This window comes from Tenrec ecaudatus, chromosome 15 (genome assembly GCF_050624435.1).
Source record: "Tenrec ecaudatus isolate mTenEca1 chromosome 15, mTenEca1.hap1, whole genome shotgun sequence".
Lineage (NCBI taxonomy): Eukaryota > Metazoa > Chordata > Mammalia > Afrosoricida > Tenrecidae > Tenrec > Tenrec ecaudatus.
Window position 1 is genome coordinate 65,487,004 of NC_134544.1, and position 19,844 is coordinate 65,506,847.

The 19,844-nt window shown below is 40.6% G+C and overlaps 1 protein-coding gene across 7 annotated transcripts in view; it reads left to right on the top strand.

Moving 5' to 3' along the window:
• PTPRM (protein tyrosine phosphatase receptor type M) overlaps window positions 1–19,844 on the top strand; it is a 901,381-nt gene that overhangs the window by 726,755 nt on the left and 154,782 nt on the right. The window lies entirely within an intron of this gene.

The following is a 19,844-nucleotide window of genomic DNA, read 5'->3' on the forward strand; positions in this document are numbered from 1 at the left end:
TCGGAAACATGTGAAGATTCAAGACCTGAGGAAATGCTCCCAGTCACTAGCCACCCAGGAGATGCAAATCAAAGCAACTTCATGCCCACACCAGTATCCCAGTTTTAAAAACCAGAGCAGAACAGAAGCCGGAAAGGGTGTAGAGAGATTGAAATACGTTTACACTGATGGAAGGCTTGTAAATATGTACAAACATTGTATAAAGTGATAACCAGAGACCCAAACAACTGATAATAGAAATACCACATGACCCAGATGACCAAAGTTGCATATGTATTTGTGCATAAACCCCAGAGAAATAAGAGATGGAACGCAATCAGACATAGGCTCTACCATGTTCACTGCAGCACATTTCACGATAGCAAGAAGCTGGAAGCGGCCCAAATGCCCATCCACAGAAGAGTGGGTAATGAAATCCTGGTACATTCACACAAGGAAGTACTATGCATCCCTGTAAAACTCCATTGAAGCCATCGCACACCTCATGACATGGAGTGGCCTGGAAACCATTATGCTGACTAAAATGATTAGTCAATCATAAAAGGGCAACTATTTCATGAGCCCTCTACTATAAGGATAAGCATCAAGACAAAGGCAGGCTTCTGCTCTCAGGTCACTTAATCTTCTAATCCAATCTCCCATGCAATGAGGTAGAGAGCCTGCCTAGCACCCATAAGCCATGTATCACCCTCTTTGTATGTACATGTTAAAAACCACTTTGACAGAGGAGACTTCAAATCTGTTTTCTCAAGGTTTCTACATTGAGGTGGTATGTTTGGCTCTCATGGACTTGTTTTTGTTCAGCTTTAACTTCAACTTGTATAGGAGTAATTCATAGTCTCTTCCACCAATGGCCCCTGACTTTGTTCTGAGTGATATTAAGCTTCTCTGCTTCCTTCCATGAGAGCAGTCCACTTGACTTGTGTGTATTTCACCCAGCATGATCCACTCTTATGGCCGCTGTTCCTGTTGTGGAAAAAGTTTGCTTTACATGACGAAGTTGTTGTTCTTGCAAAATTCTATCACGCCATCTTTGGTATTGTTTCCATCACTAAGACTCAGTTTTCCAACTAAATCCTTTCTCTTTGTTTTAAACTTCTGCATTCTTGTTACCAATAATTGTCTCTTGATCGTATGTTGAATTGATTTGAGACTGCAGAAGTTGGTAGAAATATTCAGTTTCTTCATCTTTGGCACTAGTGGACGGTGTGTAAATTTAAATTACAGTCATATCAACTGGTTTTCTTTGTGGCCATGTGGAGGTTATTGATACTTGTGTCAGGATAGATCTTAAAATGTTCTTTATGTCAATGAATGTGATGGCATGCCTCTTAATTTGTCATCCCATGTGATGGTTACATTCCAATGGCAATACCAGTCCATTTCAGCTCACTAATGCTTAGACAGGTGATCTTATATGTTCTATTTTATTTTTAATGACTTCTAATTTTCCTATAGTCACACTTTATATAGTCCACATTCCAATGACTAATTGATATTTCTAGCCATTTCTTCTCATTTTGAGCTATGCCATGCCGGCAAATGAAAGTCCTGAAGGTTTTATTCCACCTGTCATTAAGATAGAATTTACTTTGAAAAGACAGCTGTTCTTCAGTCACATCTGATATTATATAAAGGGTTTTCCCTGGCCATTTTAAGGAGACGTAAATCACCTAGTCTTTCTTCCTAGTCTCCCTTCATCTGGAAGTTCTGTTGAAATCTGTGCACCAGAGATGGCCCTGCTGGTGTTTGAAATACGGATGACATAGCTTCCAGCATCACAGTAACACGCAAGCTACCTCAGTATGGCAAACTTCACAGAGCAATGGTGGGTTGAATTATTACCCACCCCTGCCTTAATAGATGGGTTCAGATCCTCACACCTGTACCTAATTTTAGACAGGCTCCGATTTGGAAAAAGTCGTTTTCCTTTTCTTTACTCATTTCATTAGTCCTGGGTCCTAAGCCTAAGTGGATCCTAATTCGAATTACTTCTGCATAATAAAAAGAGCACAATAGATGAAGAGTCACACAGGGGAAGACAGATGTCAGGGAACAAAGATTTCCATGGATCACTGGCAGATGTCATAAACTCCAACAGAGATTCTTAAAAAGAACTAATGTGGGCAAGACTCAGTGGACTTCTTAACCCCACCAGAACTGTGATAAATTGATTTTTTAATTTTTTAATGTTCTTAAAGTCACATGCTTGTGGTGTTTCTATTATAGCAGCCTAGGTAAATCAGGAGAGTTGGTAGGGCAGTGATACTCAGCCACAAACTGAGAGGCCAGCAGTTTGAACCCTCTAGCTTATCTACATGGAGCAAAAATCTGAAAATCTTCTCCAGTCAAGATTCCAGCTCAGGAAACCAGATGAAGACAATTTCTACTCTCTCCTGTGGGGTCGCTGAGTCAGAACTGGCTTGATGGCTACCATAACAGCAGTAATGATAACTAAGATAGTTCTCATCGTACATAAATTTAAAAATAAGTAGTCTCGTTCATAAATTAAGAATAATATTGTGGGGGGCATATATGCCTGTTTAAATACTTGTTATAATATTTATTTCTAAAATAGTATTTTTACATGTTAGGAAAATCTTAAGAAATAATATCCTTACAGATTCCAGGATATTTTAAAACAGATCTATTACATACTTGATGAATCTGGCTCTACACTCCATGTGGGGATGGATGCAGAAGAGATGATGTACATCATTCCTCAGGAGGCCCACACTGTAGGAAGCAGATAAGTGTAAATATCAGAATGCCTGGTGAACACCAGAGACAGACGTGTGACTGCTCTAAAGGTGACCAAGGCCCACCTGGTAACCAGCCTAAGGTGTATGGATGGGCAAGAAAGCCATTTCCTGAAGAGATGAGGGAATTGGCCTGAAAAAGGCTGGCAGAGTCAATTTCAGGTAGAATGCTAAATATACCACCCCCCCCCAAAAAAAACCAATGAGGGGATGGATTCCATTGGGAATAGTAGTCATAGTTCTCTACAGCTGAATCATCAGGATTGGTGGTCAGAGCTCAGGCTACAAAGGCCATTGCTTGTCACACCAAGAAATCCAGGCTTCAGCCGGAATGCAGTGGGAAGAAAGGAATGACTCGGATAAGATGAGTGCCATTCTTGTTTTAAGATAGAGATATATTAAAAATAAAGAGCTCAACTTTTAAACTTCATATGTAGGAGGCACACAAGAATTATTTGCAATGTCATCAATAATACCAAAAACTGGAAAAGGGAGAAGGAAATTGTATTTACTCAAAATGTGTAATATGAATCATATTACTTTATGAGAGGAACCTCAGAAAAGAGGCCTCCCAGGCTATTTCTGCAAGGCCTCACCTGGGGAAGCACTATGGAGCAGTGCATATGGATTTGCCGTGGCTTAGGATCCTCTGATGGCACGTAACAATAACCATCATCTCTATTCAAAAGTGCTGTGGAATGATTGGCTTCAAAACATGTTTGCCGACAGTGCTGGAACAGCTAGGGACAACAAAGGACAAAAATTGACAAGGAGGGACAAAAATCGACACCGAGGAAGACAGGAGATCCAGCAGGTGTTGGAGCAACAGCAATCGAGCTGAGAGGAATTATTAAGAGGCAGTGTGATGAAGGGAAAGGAGGAAGATAAAAAAGAAACAGGACAGATCTAGCGAGCAAAGCGAGGGATAGAGGTATAAACATAGGTGTGTACATATGTGGGTATTGGCCCTATGTACCTATATTTATATCGAAATACAAAGTCTAATTTTGGTATTCCCTGGGGACTTCGTTGTTTTGTTCCCCTTGCTGTTCTGTTGCACACCCTTAGTGTTTCACCTCAGTGTGGTGGGGTCAAATCGGGCTCAATTCCCACACTCTGCCTCCACTGTTGCTCCCCGAAGCCCTGTGGGCCAGTGTGGGACACTGAGTCTCATAGTGGTGCTAGCCCTACTGTCCTCTGTGCTTTGGCTGTTATGAGTGTGAATATCGTCCTCAGTGCTTGGTGCGCCAGGATATGTTCCACTCGCCCTTCTTCTCCCTTCATTTGCTCCTGTGTGCTCTGATCAGACATTTCCCACTCCCTGAGCTGTAGCTTCACTGCTGTATTCTGAAGTGAATTCTTCTGTGTTAAGGTGGGTGCTGATCATGTAGTTGGGATTGGGGCCAGCCCCTCAGACCTCTCTTTTGGTTTCCTGCTTCCTTCGGGTATGTTGCATTCATCACTCCTAAAGGTCAACAAACAGACCTTGAACTATTTACAGGTTTCTCTCTTTTTTTGTTGTTGGTGGGTTTTTTCTTTTGTTGCTTTGTTTAGCTCTGTCTTGTTTCTTGTGCATATTATCTCTGCAGGTCTATCTAGATAAAATAGGTGGGATGAATAATCTGGAGGAGAAAACAATGGGACTGATGGTTCCAGGGGGGATGTGGGAGAGGGGGAGGCAGGAGAAAGGAAGTGGGTGTTAACCCCAGGGACAAGGGAACAATAAGTGATCTAAAATACATTGGGAGGAGGGTATAGGAGGCTTGGTAGGGCTTGATCAAGGGTAATGTAATTGAGAGGAAGTACTGAAACCCAAATGAAGGCTGAGCATGATCATGGGACAAGAGAAAAGTAAAAGGAAATAGAGGAATGAACTAGGAGGCAAAGGGCATTTATAGAGGTCTAAATAAAGGCATGTACCTATGTAAATATATTTATATATGATGATGGGGAAATAGATCTATGTATGTATATTTATAGGTTTAGTAGCAATACCAGGAGAGTAGGGGGAAGGTGGGGATAGGAGGGGAGGAAGAACTGTGAGACCCCAATAAAATGATCTTAAAAAAATATTGTTCACTGTATGAATGACTTGAATGCTGAAGCATTCATACTGTGAATGGCTGTATTTGTTGCTAGGATTCACACAAAACAATCATCAAGACAGTCTGTTGGTTTTCCTTCAGTCTCTGTGTTTAGGGGAAAACTAGTCATCCTAGCTGTAAAATATTTTTAAAATAGTGATTGCCCTTCCATTGACATCATTTCATTCCAGTCTTTATCATTTGCAAAGCAGAAATGTTTGCAAGTAGCCCCTGAGCATTGGAAGGATTTGTCCCTGATCAGGTAGCAACAGACGGTATCCTAACAAAAGGAACAGGCATGTGGTGAAAATGAGCCCGAATAGTATTCAGGGCAAATTTTTTATTTGATTTTGTTCTAACAAGATAGTCATATTGCATATCTCACCAGGGAAATACAATAATTTGATTCAAAAGAAGCTCAGACATGAATCACAATAAAAAAGTAAACATGCTGAATTGGACAGAAAATGGCATCTTGTCTGCAGAGAGGAGTTGTGGTATCTCAAGAGAAAGACCAAGTGGAAAGGGCAGATTTGTTTATGTTGCTGTAAAATGAGGAGCTCAATTCTTTTTCTCAACAAGCAAAGCAAAATCTGTGTTAAACCCTCGAGAGAAACTGCGTTTGCATGAGCTAGAGCAGACAGACTGTGCCATCTTGCCCCCGTGGGCTTCACACTTCTATCACTTGCTATCATACAGGGAGATGAGATGGTACTCCACCTCCCTTCCGTTCTCATTGCTTCCCCGCTTTAAAATAGCATGTCAGGGATCAAGATGGGGCATGTGGTCACAGCACCATGGTGACCCTGAAGGCTCGAGGCTGAATTTCTCTGCCTCTCTGTCCCCAGAGTGCCTTCTTTAGTCCTAGAGATTTGAACTGACTGTAAGTCCCCTTGGGGTTCCAAACAGAAAGATATGAACTTTGAGTAGAAAAACAGCCATGGGATTCAGAAAGAATGAGTTTTTCTCTAGTTGTAAAATTAAGAGAAAGGAGGACAGCAATTTAAAACTAATCCCAAATAGATTATCTTTTAAGATACAGATTGTATTGCTTCGATAGCTAGTAATCAAAAGTACTCAAGGTCACAAAAATTCATTTTCAATTACTAAAGTTGAAACTTTTCATAAACCTAGGTAGCATTTTCTTAGGAGCCCTGGTGGCATAGTGGATTGATTACTCATTGGGCTACTTACCTTAAGGTCAGCAGTTCGAAACCACCAGTCTCTCCAAGGGAAAAAGATGAGGCTTTTTCTCCCATAAAAAATGATAATCTCGGAAATCCACAGTGGCAGTTCTACTCTGATCTGCAGCGTCACTGTAAGTTAGGATAGACGGGATAGTGGTGACTTTGAAGTAACATTCAGTAAGCATGTAGGTTGGTTCTGATTCATAGCGACCCCATGAAATCGAAGGACGCACCGCCGGGCCTGCACCGTCTTCACACTGGTCGCCGGTTTGAGCCCAGTGCTGCAGCCACTGGGTCAGTCTGTCTCATCCAGGGCCTTCCTCGTGGTCACTGCCCTCCACCTGACCAAGCCCAATGTCCTTCTCCAGGAAGAAGTCCATGTCCAAGTGCATGTATCTATTGAAGTATCAGTATTTTGTGCATATGTATGTAACTATTGTAAAGAACCATCATTTTTATCCCACTTATTTTCTCCTATGCGTTCCTTAAGGACATAACACTGGTGATTAATCTTGTAATTGAACATGTTTTTTTAATCATCTGCTGTATTTTAGCTGGATAATTGAATAGATTATACCCCAAAATTTAGGATTACATACAAACTAGAAAAAATATTTTGAGGACTCTATATTTTTAAAACATCTTCTCCTTTTAGGTATTTTAAAAATGCAATTCGTTGTGTATATCTTTCCCCTTTCCTTCTAGGTAAAATAGCTGATTGTGCTAGGTGCACACACAGTGTCATGTTGTGCATACGTTGGTCTGTGTTAACAAAGTTTTGGCAAATTGCAAAGGAACTATCATTAAAATGCCTCAACTGCCTTCCAAAGTCTGACTGGCTTTTGTTTTTCCCTTATCTCAGAGTAGTCAGTATGGCCTCCAAACCCCTTCCTCTGTCGAGTTCAGTTACAGTACCCCCTCTTTCGTGCTCAGACAGTGGGTCCTTAAAGTACTCAGCAGCATCTATGAAGCAGAGCTAAGCGAGTGAGCCCAATGGCCCATCTCCTCCTGCCAGGGTGGGGGTGGGCGGAGTGGACAGAGGGCTATGGAGCAGACATGCACTTCTAGAAGATTTGCCAGAATCGCGCAGAAAACCCAGTCACCATCAGGTCCATTCCAACTTAGGGTGATCCCATTTGCTGCACAGCAGGACTGTGCTGCACAAGGTTTCCAGTGGTTATAATCTTTTGAAGCAGATCACCATCCAGGCCTTTCTTCCAAGATTCCTCGGAGTGAGTTTGAACTCACAACCAAATTGTTAGCTGCATCATTGAGACTCAGATTTTTTGTTTTGTTTTTAAATCACTTTATTAGGGGCTCATAAACTCTTATCACAATCCATACATACATCAATTGTGTAAAGCACATTTGTACATTTGTTGCCCTCATCATTCTCAAAACATTTGCTCTCCACTGAAGCCCCTGGCAGCAGTTCCTCATTTCTCTCCCTCCCTCCTTGCTCCCCACTCCCTCATGAACCCTTGATAATTTATAAATTATTATTTTGTCATATCTTGCTCTGTCCCCCATCACCCTGCACCCACTTTTCTGTTGTCCATCCCCCAGGGAGGAGGTCACATGTACATCCTGGAAATCAGTTCCCCCTTTCCAACCTACCCTCTCTGTTCCCTCCCAGTATCGCCACTCACACCACTGGTCCTGAGGGGTTCATTCGCCCTGGATTCCCTGTGTTTCTGGTTCCCATCCGTACCAGGGTCCATCCTCTGGTCTAGCCAGACTTGCAAGGTAGAATCGGGATCATGATAGTGGGGGGAGGAGGAAGCATTTAGGAACTAGAGGAAAGTTGTATTTTTCATCGTTGCTACATTGCACCCTCTCTGGCTCGTCTCCTCCCCGAGACTCCTCTGCAAGGGGATGTCCAGTAGGCTACAAATGGGCTGTGGGTCTCCAGTCCGCACTCCCCACCTCATTCACTATGGTAAGATTTTTTGTACTGATGATGCCTGATAACTCATTCCTTCGGCACCTCGTCATCACACGGGCTGATGTGCTTCTTCCATGTGGGCTTTGTTGCTTCTGAGCTAGATGGCCTCTTGGTTACCTTCAAGCCGACCCCAAACGCTATATCTTTTGATAGCCGGGCACCATCAGCTTTCTTCACTATATTTGTTTATGCTCCTGCTTTGTCTTCAGCGGTTTCAGGAAGGTGAGCATCCCAGAATGCCAATTTAATAGAAGAAAGTATTCTTGTGTTGAGAGATTACTTGAGTGGAGGCCCAGTGTCCTTCTGCTACCCTATAAATATAGGCACATAGATCTATTTCCCCATCCTCATATATAAATATATTTACATATGTACATGTCTTTATCTAGACCTCTATAAATGCCCTTTGCCTCCCAGCTCTTTCCTCTATTTCCCTTGACTTTCCTCCTGTCCCACTATCATGCTCAGTCCCCATCAGGGTTTTAGCAATTCCTCTTTGTTACATTACCCTTGATCATGCCCTACTAGGCCTCCCACACCCTCCTCACCACCAATTTGGATCACTTGTTCTTCCCTTGTCCCTGGGTTTGTTAACACCACTTCCATTCCCCCCCCCCACCTCCCCCTCTTCTATGTCCCCCTGGAACTGTTGGAGACTCAGAATTTTTCATAGCATCCTGTTAGTATGCGTAGCTTTCCTCTGTTGGTTTTTGAATACAGGGACAATGGAAGGTGGAATGACAGGTACTTAGTGTGGCATAGCTAAAAGAGCCCAGCCGGTTCAGGATTCTGTGTGCTGGCCAGGCAGGGAGTACCCCTTCCCACCCTATGACACCCTCTCCCCTCTAAGATGGGCTTTTCAGCTCCTATTTCATATTCTGAGGCACCAGCTGAGGTAATCAATTGCCACAATCAGTGCAGGTTGTTTTCTTTCCCACAGGATAGAAAACAAAACAAAGCCATTTAAAAATAAGGACAGGGAGTTTGGTGGAGGGTGGGTGGCATTGGCAAGCCCTGGAAACTCATTAAGAATCACAACAGCTGCGACCACAATGACTATAGCAGCCAAGTGATTTCTGATGTGTTTTATTGTTGTTGTTTTCTCTTTTGTTTATTATGGTTACATTAGACAGGTTCTCTAGAGAAACAAAACCAGAACACTGATAATTTTATGTATATTTAGATAGATAGATAACATAAGAAATAAACAATTAATCTATAAAGTAGTACAAATGGCTTAGTGCAGCTCACTTCTGTGAGACAGCACTGGCAGTCCTTCAAGTCTTGAGGGCCGCCGAGTAGTCCTTGTAGAGCAATTCAGGCCACCCGGGAACAGGCAGCAACAGCAAGGCAGGTCACCAACAGCCAGCCAGATGACAGGGTCCACAGTCCCCAGCTCAAGAGATGTAAATTCCAATGGTGTGGCAAAGCAGGTCTTGAAGGAACCTCAAACTACAGCGACACAGTCCGCAGGTTAGGTGTCCCACAGGTAGTGTAGCTTGCAAATGGAGGCACAGAACAAGCAAGGCAGCCACACACTGGTCCGATTATAAAAGAGCAAGAGACAAAAAAGGTGAGGCTCACGGAGAAATTTATCTCTCTTCCATTCAGCTAATCCCACATGTGTTCATTGGCCATGTTGGCACAATAAACTTCCCTATCACAATGATGATGGTGATCGAGGTCCATAAGGAAATGATTAAAAATTCCTATCCAGAATTTTGAGACTCCTTCAAGCTGTTTGCAGTGAGTGGACTGTGTATGTGTTTATGAAGATTGGGGTAGATAAGCTTCTGCATGTTTACAAAAGAGTTGCTTTTATTGAAAACACCTCTTTGGTTCTTTTGAACTGTTAAGTGCTAAAGTAGCTGTTTTACTTGTTCTATTTTTCTTGCTGGCTACCAAGACTTTCTTTCAGTCATCACTGGCTTTTTGTGCAGGTTTCTTTTGCCCTGTGACAATAATTCATGGCAGGGGAGGTTCTATAGTGTGTGTGATGCTAGCTGGTTCCCATTTCAAATTGGTTTATAGTTTTCTTTATCTAAAAGACATTGAGCAGAATTTATCCACAAATGTTAGTGGAGAATCTGGCCCATAAGAAACTGTAAACATGCTTTATCTTTTTTAAACAGTTTTATTGGCATATAATTCAAATATCATAAAATTCAATATTTCAATCACATCAAGAAGAGTTGTTCAGTCGTCATTGCAATCCATTACAGACACATGCTATAACTTCAGCCTTGCTGACCTATGTCTGCTGTCAACCATGTTTGTGATTAGATGAATGGTTTCACATTGCTAACTAGACCAAACTCAATTTCAAAATTCTCATTGTCCCTTTTTTTCTACCCTCAGCATCAGCCAAAAACAAGGCCTGACTATTTTTCTAACCACTGAATTTCAATCAGGAACCATGGTGGTGCAGTGGCTAAGTACGCAGCTGCTAGCCAAAAAGTCTGAAGTCTGGAACCCCCAACTGTGGCAGTCTGCTGGCCCTTAGAGTCTTGGAAACACTGCGGTGCAGTCTTAGGAGTCTCTGTGAGTCAGAATCAATCTAAGAGCAGTGGGTTGGTTTGGGTGTTCTCATACTTTCCCTCTTCCTGTCCCACTACATGGCTCTTTTTCTTACTTGCACCACAGTAAGAGACCCTACATGTCATCTCTCCCCTTCACACCTGTCCTTCTGGATCTCCCCAGTATTCTTTATGAAACATAGATGTATCCAATTTGATTTATACTCAGAGATCTGCTGTGCATTCTTTGATTATCAGTCAAAAAATCACCATAGCATGGTCTCCTTGCCCTTTGTGACTGAGAGTCATCTCTATTTCCTCTCTGATTCTTCCACCCTCCATGCCAAGTCTGTGCTCTACTTAATGACCCTTCTCTCCTGGCCTTGATGCAGTCTGCAACCTCTGCCCCGAGTGGTTTCCCAGCTCCATCCCACTTGCCAAAGTCCCTTCACACCTAACTCAGATGGGACCTGCCTCAAACACTTCCCCAGACAGCGTCATCGGAAAGCAGCCGTGCCCTGCCAGAGCTGGTGTTTCCATCCTATAGTTGGCAGTTTATAAAAGACTGTGAGGATGGCACAGGGCCAGACCGTGTTTTGTTCTGTTGTCCGTGAGGTCTCAATGACTCAGAGCCAACTCAACTGCAACTAACAACAACATATTAACTGATAAAAGGTAGGCAATAGTTTAGCTGATAATCCATCAGGCAATATATTAACTGATGATATACCAAATCCATAATTGCCATCAAGCTGACTCCAGCTCATGATGATCCCATATGTGTCCGAATAGAACTGTGTTCAAGAAGACCTTCAAGGGCTGATCTTTCAGGGGGCAGATCACTGCATCTTTCTTCTGGGAACCTCCTTGGGTTGGTAGGTGAGCAGGGTAACTGTTCACATTATCCAGGAACTCCCGAAGTGATAGCACAGTAGGCAGTATAGTAACTCAACATATGTTAATTTACAAAATAATAAGGAACATTTTTTCTTTTTTTAAAACATTTTATTAGGGACTCATACAACACTTATCACAATCCATACATACATCAATTGTGCAAAGCACATCTGTACATTCTTTGTCCTAATCATTTTCAAAGCATTTGCTCTCCACTTAAGCCCTTGGCATCAGGTCCTCTTTTTTTTTCCCCTGCCTCCCCTCTCCCTCCTCTCTCATGAGCCCTTGATAATTTATAAATTATTATTTTGTCATATCTTGCCCTGTCCAACATCTCCCTTCACCCACTTTTCTGTTGTCCATCCCCCAGGGAGAAGGTCACATGTAGATCCTTGTAATTGGCTCCCTCTTTCCAACTGACCCTCCCTCTACCTTCCCAGTATCGCCCCTTACACCCCTGGTCCTGAAGATATCATCCGCCCTGGAATCCCTGTGCCTCCAGCTCCTGTCTGCACCAGTGTACATCCTCTGCTCTATCCAGACTTGCAAGGTAGAATTCAGATCATGATAGTTGGGGTAGGGTGGGGGCATGGAGGAAACATTTAGGAGCTGGAGGAAAGCTGTATTCTTCATCGGTGCTACATCGCACCCTGACTGACTCATCTCCTCCCCTAAACCCCTCTGTGAGGGGATCTCCAGTGGCCGACAAATGGGCTTTGGATCTCCACTCTGCACTTCCCCTTTCATTCACTATGTTAAGACTTTTTTTTTTCTTGATGATGCCTTATACCTGATCCCTTTGACACCTCGTGATTGCACAGGCTGGTGTGCTTCTTCCATGTGGGCTTTGTTGCTTCTCAGCTAGATGGCCGCTTGTTTACCTTCAAGCCTTTAAGACCCCAGACACTATCTCTTTTGATAGCTGGGCATCATCAGCTTTCTTCACCACATTTGTTTGTTCACCCACTTTGACTTCAGCGGTTGTGTCGGGAGGGTGAGCATCATAGAGTACCAATTTAATTGAAGAAAGTATTCATGCATTGAGGGAGTGCTTGAGTAGAAGCCCAAGATCAAAAAAGAATATTTTAATTGATTTGTCCTATAACTATTTGACCATGCCTATTCTTATTGATTCAACTCATAGAAATCCTGTGTGGCGTCTCCAAGGCTGTAGATCTGTACAAGAACAGATAGTCTCCTATTTCCCCTGTGAAGCTCTTGTGGTTTTGAAATGCCAACCTGGAGGTTAACGGTGCAATGCTACGGTGCTGTGCACTGCTTAATATAAGGTACTTTTATTTTCCTGAATTGGTTTGTATGTATTTACACATACTCCCAACAGAGAGGAAAATTAAATGAAAAATAGTGTTTAAAAATCCAAGCTTAAAATAGTGCAGCTCATCATGTTCAATGAGCAAGTTCATGGCAACTAGCCAGAAAAGCTACTCTAGCTGACTTGAACTTTCCAAATACTAATCACATACAAATACGGAGAATAGATATGGTTCAGGCTGGTCTTTTTACTCACTGGATACCAGCCACGTGTTCAAAAGTGTAGAATAAGTATTTTAGTCCATGGTTGGTTTAGATTTCTTGTTTAACCCTTCATAAGAGTTAGTAAGGTAGAATTACTTAGATGAGACATCATACATTTCCTGACATGAAGAGCCTAATAGAAAAATCATTTATTCAGTTTCAAAGCACATAGCAATAATTTCTGTTATCATGGAAATGTTTCTGATAAGGAGCAATGGGTGTGCATGTCATGGAGCCTTTCATGGCTCCTGGCATTTGGTGATGAGGAGAATGGTACTTGTTATCATGCCAACACAGTGGTTCCAATTCCTACTAATGATCTGAACACCACAGAATGGAGCATTGCTCATCCTATTCCACCCTCTTTGTTACTATGTTTGAGCCCCTTGTTACAGCCACTATGTCAGCCTATCTCATTGAGGGTCTTCTTTTTTGACTGACATTCTGCTGAGAACGTATACCTTGCCCCAGGAACTGGTCCCTCTAGATAACAGGACCAAAATGCGTGACACAGTCTCATCATCCACTCTTTTAAGGAGAATTCTGATCGTACTTCTTTCAACACAGATTTGTGTATTCTTCTGTCAGCACGTGGTAATTCCGATGTTTTTTGCCAGCACCATAATTCAAATACATCAGTTCTCAAACTTCACATTCATATGCAATGACTGGAAATATCAGGCACCGCTCCTAAAATCCTCAAAGTGACATCTTTACTTTTCCACATTCTAAAGAGGTCTGTGTATGTAACACATTTGCCCAACGCAATCCATAATTTGATTTCTTGAATGCCACTTCCATGGGCATTGATTATGCCTTCAAATAAAGTTAAGTCCTTGACAACCCCACTAGTTTCTCCATATACTACGTTAATCATTTTCTTGTTTATTGAGTCAATAGTGATGATTTATAATTTCTCTATGTTCAGTTATAATCCATACCAAAGTCTGATCTTCATTAGCAAGTACTTTAAGTCATCTTCATTTTCAGCAAGCATAATTGTGTCATCCCTATATCACAGATCTTTAATGAGTCTTCCTCCAATTGTAATACTAGGGTCTTCTTCATGTACTTCAGCTTTGTCTAATAACTTTCTCTTACCTCGAATACCTAATCATCATTGTCATAGCTATATTACTGATGAGGAAATACACTCAGAAAGTTTTAGTAACTTGCTTGCCAAGGCCATTCTGCTTTAGAATTTAATGCATAACCTGTTGACTCCATTGTATCAGGTCACTTCTTTAAGCAACACCGCAGAGATGCCGAGTGAGGTAGTTAGTTTATTGTGCCAACCTGGCCGATAAACACGTGGAGTTACTTGAAGGGCTCAGTGAGCCTCGCCTTTCTAGTTCTCCGGTCCCTTGTTTGCGATAGCCAGACCAGGGTGCAGCTGCCTTAGCCAGTTCCCTGCTTAGCTGCCAAGGCTCACTTTCTGCAAGACTTCCCTGAGGAGAAGCCATATGGACCTACCCTGATGCAGCCCTGGGTGCTGGAGCAGCCTTGTGGAGACCCTGGTCAGCACTGAGATGCTTACACATTCACTGACTCAGTGTCCTCCTGCAGTTGGCATCATTGCATCTGTTTTGTGAGATGGAGGAGGACTTTGTGGATTGGGGTCAGACATATGGGTTAACATTGTACAGGTGGGCTTAGGCAGCACTGGGTTGGGATGTTTTCTTGATACGCACTTAACCTTTATATAAAACTCTCTCTTACACTTGAGTTTCTGTGGATTTGTTTCTCTAAAGTACCCAGACTAACACACCGACCTATAGAAATTAATCTTTTGTTTTATAGATTCAAATGGTGATTCAGGGAAGGAATGCTGTTTATTCCTCTGTGGTTTGCTTTGAACCATGTTTTTCCTTTTAGCAAAAGGCCCATCCAGTCCTGGGGCTCCGCAGCAATACCAACCCTGGAGCATTTCAGCATCTCAGTTGCAGCGGATGCTGCCTGTTCATCTCACACTTGGTGAGAGTTCATTCAAGCATTGCTCCTCCCTTGCTCAAGTTTTTACTGCCCAGGAAATGTAGGGGAAACCGCTTTAAAGGATCAGCCATCCTGGTTCATCTAAAATTTACTACAAGGTAAAAGCAACCTATAGAATGAATCGTTATGGGTGTGATATGAGGTCTATACCTTATAACTGTATGGACTGGACTATACCATTACCGCCCCACAAACTCTGCAATAGAGAGCGAAGGAAGAAAGCAAGCGAGTGCATTTATAAAACTGAGCTCCGTGAAAGCCCAACGTTTTCTAAAAAGTCCTCTGTGGAAGATCATGAGTCCTTTGAAACTGAAATGATACCATAGAACAGTAGCATCCTTGTTAACTCTGACCTTTGACTAATGATGCAAAATATAAACTACTGAAATCGAGCTTTTTCTAAAAATAAAGCTGTAAATAGAAAGGACAATGGATTAATAATCAGAAGACATGGGGCTTCATCCTTTTCCTGCCTCTCTAACTCTAGGTCATTAAGCAAAGCACTCAGCTTCTTTGAGGCAACTTCAAAGGGTTGTAAAAACCAAGTACTCAGAGAACTGTTAAGTACTAAATATCTGTGAAGTGATTATTTTGTTGACATATGTTCAGGACAGGAATGTTTTCCAGTGAACCATACTGACTGGCTGTTGACATCCCCAGGAAGTATGACCTTGCTGGCCTTGATCTGTAGGAAGCATGTAGGGTTCATGTGGAATTCTCTGGTTCTCTCTTGCTCATTGCCTGTTTGGATTTTAGTCAGTGTCTTTGACAAATGGATTCTACCCTGATATGCCCTACCTATGTTTTCTCCCCTCTCTCTTTCCCCCATTAACCTCTTATGAGTCTAATTTACTTTGAGTCTAATTTCTAAGCACCCTGTCTCCAAATCACTAGGGCTCCGCATTGATTGTGTACATATTTTATATTAGGCCTCAAAATGTCTAAAATATGGGCATGTCCCATATATGCTTTAATGCCCGCTGCCCCACTTTCCAGGGATCATGCATAATAAGGAAATATATTAATTTAATATTTCAAATTCCTTGATGTGTTTTTAATTTTTAGTGTATAAATTCATGTAATTATATTATTAGAGTAAAATTATATTGGATTAAATAACACCATGGTTTTGACCAGTCATATAACTAAAAAGAAGAATGTGATGCCTTTCCAAATTTTTAAATTTCATCTTCTAAAATATGAGTACCTTTATGTCTATGAATGAAATATCATAAGCATTAGAATTCATTCATAGTATTCATTATTTATACATTTAAATCCTCCTTCATTGTCTTCATCTTCTACTGATACACTTTAGAAAAGCATGGAAAACCTTTATTTTAGGAAAATTACACAAACGATTCCAAGTAATTATAATGTATCACTATTCATTATAAATATGCAGCATATGTTTATATATATTATATTCATATGCCTTAGATAATTATGCATTTGAGTTCCTTGCCAATTTCATGGCCAAAATATTTGACTTTACTGATTACTAGCTGTATTTTAAGCTCACTTCTTGAAACAAGAAGAGAATATACTATAAGTCCAATTAACATAATTTATCTACCTAAAGAGAATGCTTGCTTTTATTTTTTTTTTCTTTACTGGTGATGAAATGTAAATATACCTTGATAAGTTTTTAACTTATCTGAGTTCATATATTTTACACTTTTAACCAAATTTGTTGTTGTTTTTCTTTAAAAGCAATGTAAAATTCAGCCATAGACCCACTACTAATTTCCAGTAAGTTCTTGTCTAATATTTTACTTGGAATCTTAATAAAAATAGTTTCATATTATATTCTCCCACTTATTATTATAGCATAAATACTTCTGTCCTTCCATATGTAAACTCATTTTTATGATTATATTATAGTCCATTTATGACTATACATAATTTTTGTTAATGCAACTATTGGAAGACATCTTCAACTGATTTACTCTTTAAAATAACTTGACAGTGAACTCTATTAACAATTTACCTCTATTACTTCATAAAGGTAGATTTTTAATGGTAGAATAACAGGTTCAGAATAAAAAATGTTTAAGATACTTTATGCATACCAACAACTCACTTTTAAGACAGTTGTACCAACTGACCCTCCATAAGCCCTCTCTACCAGAATGTTTGCCTCACCATACCATCTCTAAAGTGAGACTTCGTCTTTGTCTTTTAATCTGTGCATCTTCCTAGGTATAAAAAAGTATCTTATTACTATTTCCATTTGAAACCAAATATATTTTTACTAGTTAAGTTTACTAGTTGAAATTTGTCTTTTTAAAGGTTTTCTTTCCCGTTCGTTGTCTCTCTTTCTCATAGGGCATCAGTGTAGCTTGCTGATTTGTATGAGTTCTTTAATCCCTCGTAGGCTCTTATTCTTTTTTTTTAATTAATTAATTTATTTATTTTTTTACATTTTATTAGGGGCTCATACAACTCTTATCACAATCCATACATATACATATACATACATCAATTGTATAAAGCACATCCGTACATTCTTTGCCCTAATCATTTTCTTTCTTTCTTTTTTTTTTAAATCTTTTTATTGGGGCTCATAAGGCTCTTATCACAATCTGTGCATACATCAAATGAGCAAAGCACCCTTATACATTCGTTGCACTCGTCTCTCTCATAATTCACCTTCCACTTGGGTTCCTGGAATCAGCTCGGTTTCCCTTTTTTTTCCCCCATCCCCCTCCCTCCCCGATCCCACCCCTGGTCCCTTGATAGTTTATAAATAATTATTATATCTTATCTTACACTCCCCGGCGTCTCCCCTCACCCGCCTCCCCCTTGACAATCTCCCAGAGAGGAAAAAGGTTACACATAGATCTCCGAGATCGGTTCTCCCTTTCTACACCCCCTTCCCTCCTGGTGTCGCCACTCCCACCGCTGGTGTTGAGGGGTTCGTCTGTCCTAGATTCCCTGTGCCTCTAGATCCCCACTGCACCGCTGTACATCCTCTGGTATAACCAGGTCCGCAAGGCAAGGTAGAATTGGGGTCATGATGATTGGGAGGGGAGGAAGCGTTCAGGAACTAGAGGAAGGTTTTGAGTTTCATTGTTGCTACACTGAACCCTGAGTGGCCCATCTCCTCCCCACTACCCCTCTGGAAGGGGTGTCCAGCTGTCTACAGATGGGCATTGGGTCCCCATCATGCACTCCCCCTCTTTCACGGTGATGTGATTCTCACCACCACCCCACCTTTGTTGTTGGAGACCTGGTCTCCTCTGCCCTTCACGGTCACCTATGTTGGTGTGCTGCTTCCGTGTGGGCTTAGAATAAAAATTATATCTGCTTCATAAAATGAACAGAAAGGCATTTTTTATTCTTTTAAATTATCTTAAAATTTCTTAAGTTTTAGAAAAATAAACCTGTAAAACTGCCTACATTTGCTGTTTTTCTCATAGAAAAATGTTTAATCACTAATTTATTAATAGTTAGAACTATTCTAGATTTCTAGTTCCTTTTAAGTCAATCACTGTAATATTTATATAGAATTTATCTGTCTTTTAGTTATTTGGAGACATAAATTTGTTAACTTTTTGCCTTTTTAATTTTTATGCATTATGGTTTATTTTTCCCTTTACATAATTAATATTGCTTATTTGTGGCTTCTGTCTTTTTTCTTGAATTTCCTGCCAAGAAGCCTCCATTTTGTTAGTCTTTTCAAAGAAATAACTTTTGACTTTGCTGATCTGTAATACTGATCATTTTACTTTTTCTTTGACTACTGCTTTTCATTAACTTCTTTCTAGTTGGGAGGGATTATTCTCTTGCTTTTTCCTTGCTTCTTAAATGAGATGCTACAAACGTGCTACGTACGTGGCTTTTTAATCTTTCCTTTTTTCTAAGGTAAACATATATTTAAAACTATTAATCTTCTTTATACATTACTATACTCTGAGTTTTGGTAGAAAATATTTCTATTACTATTGAGCAAAACAGCATTTTTGGATTTTCATGATATTTTATTTGACAGATAGATTATTTAGAACATGTATGCTTTTTATTGGAAGTGCATGGAATTTTTTGTTGTTATCTCCTTATTAGTAATTTCCAACGTGACTACAATATGGTCACAGAAATTTTATTGAAATTTGTAGAGACTATTTAGTCCTTTATAAATCATTAGTTTTCTTTTTCTTAAGTATTAGATGTGTTCTTCAAGAGAATGTTGACTGCAGTGTTTGGTTTTATATTTGTTTTGTTTTTTCATCAAGCATTTCTTTATTTATTTTGGTGAAATCTATATAGCAAGACCCACTCCCATTCCACAGTTTCTAGCCACAACAATCATTGACACTAGTTAAATGCCTCGTATTGTGGCATTGCCATTTTTCAGTTTAGTTGTTTAGTTTCCATTTACTTACAGTCCCTGCTCTCTAACTTTCCCATCCAAGGTTTAAAATGACTGTTTATTCATTAGTCCTGTAGAAATGTTACCATAGAATCTATTCCAATTCTTAGCAACTAGACAGAATAGAAATTCCCCATAGGCTGTCCAAGGCTGTCAGTCATTCCAGAAGCAGACTATCCCCCTCCTTCTCCAGCAGTGTCCTGTGGGTTTGAACCACTAGGTTTCTCTCTCTCTCTCTCTCTCTCTCTCTCTCTCTCTCTCTCTCTCTCTCTCTCTCTCTCTCTCATAATGCAGTATTCAGGGATGACAATCATTACTCTCCCTGCTAAACTAGTAGCTAGTATAAGAGCAGCTTCAGGGGGCTAGTTTCAGTTAAGGGTTTGAAGAGCAACTCATGGCCATAGTCTCAGGGACTCTTCCAAACTCAGTTGTTCTAATAAATCAGGATCCTTTAAAATGTTGAAGTCCTGTTCCACATTCTTCTACCTTCTTATCAGGATTTAATATACTGGGCTTCTGAATGTCGAGGAGTGATCGTTAGTACCAACTAGATCTT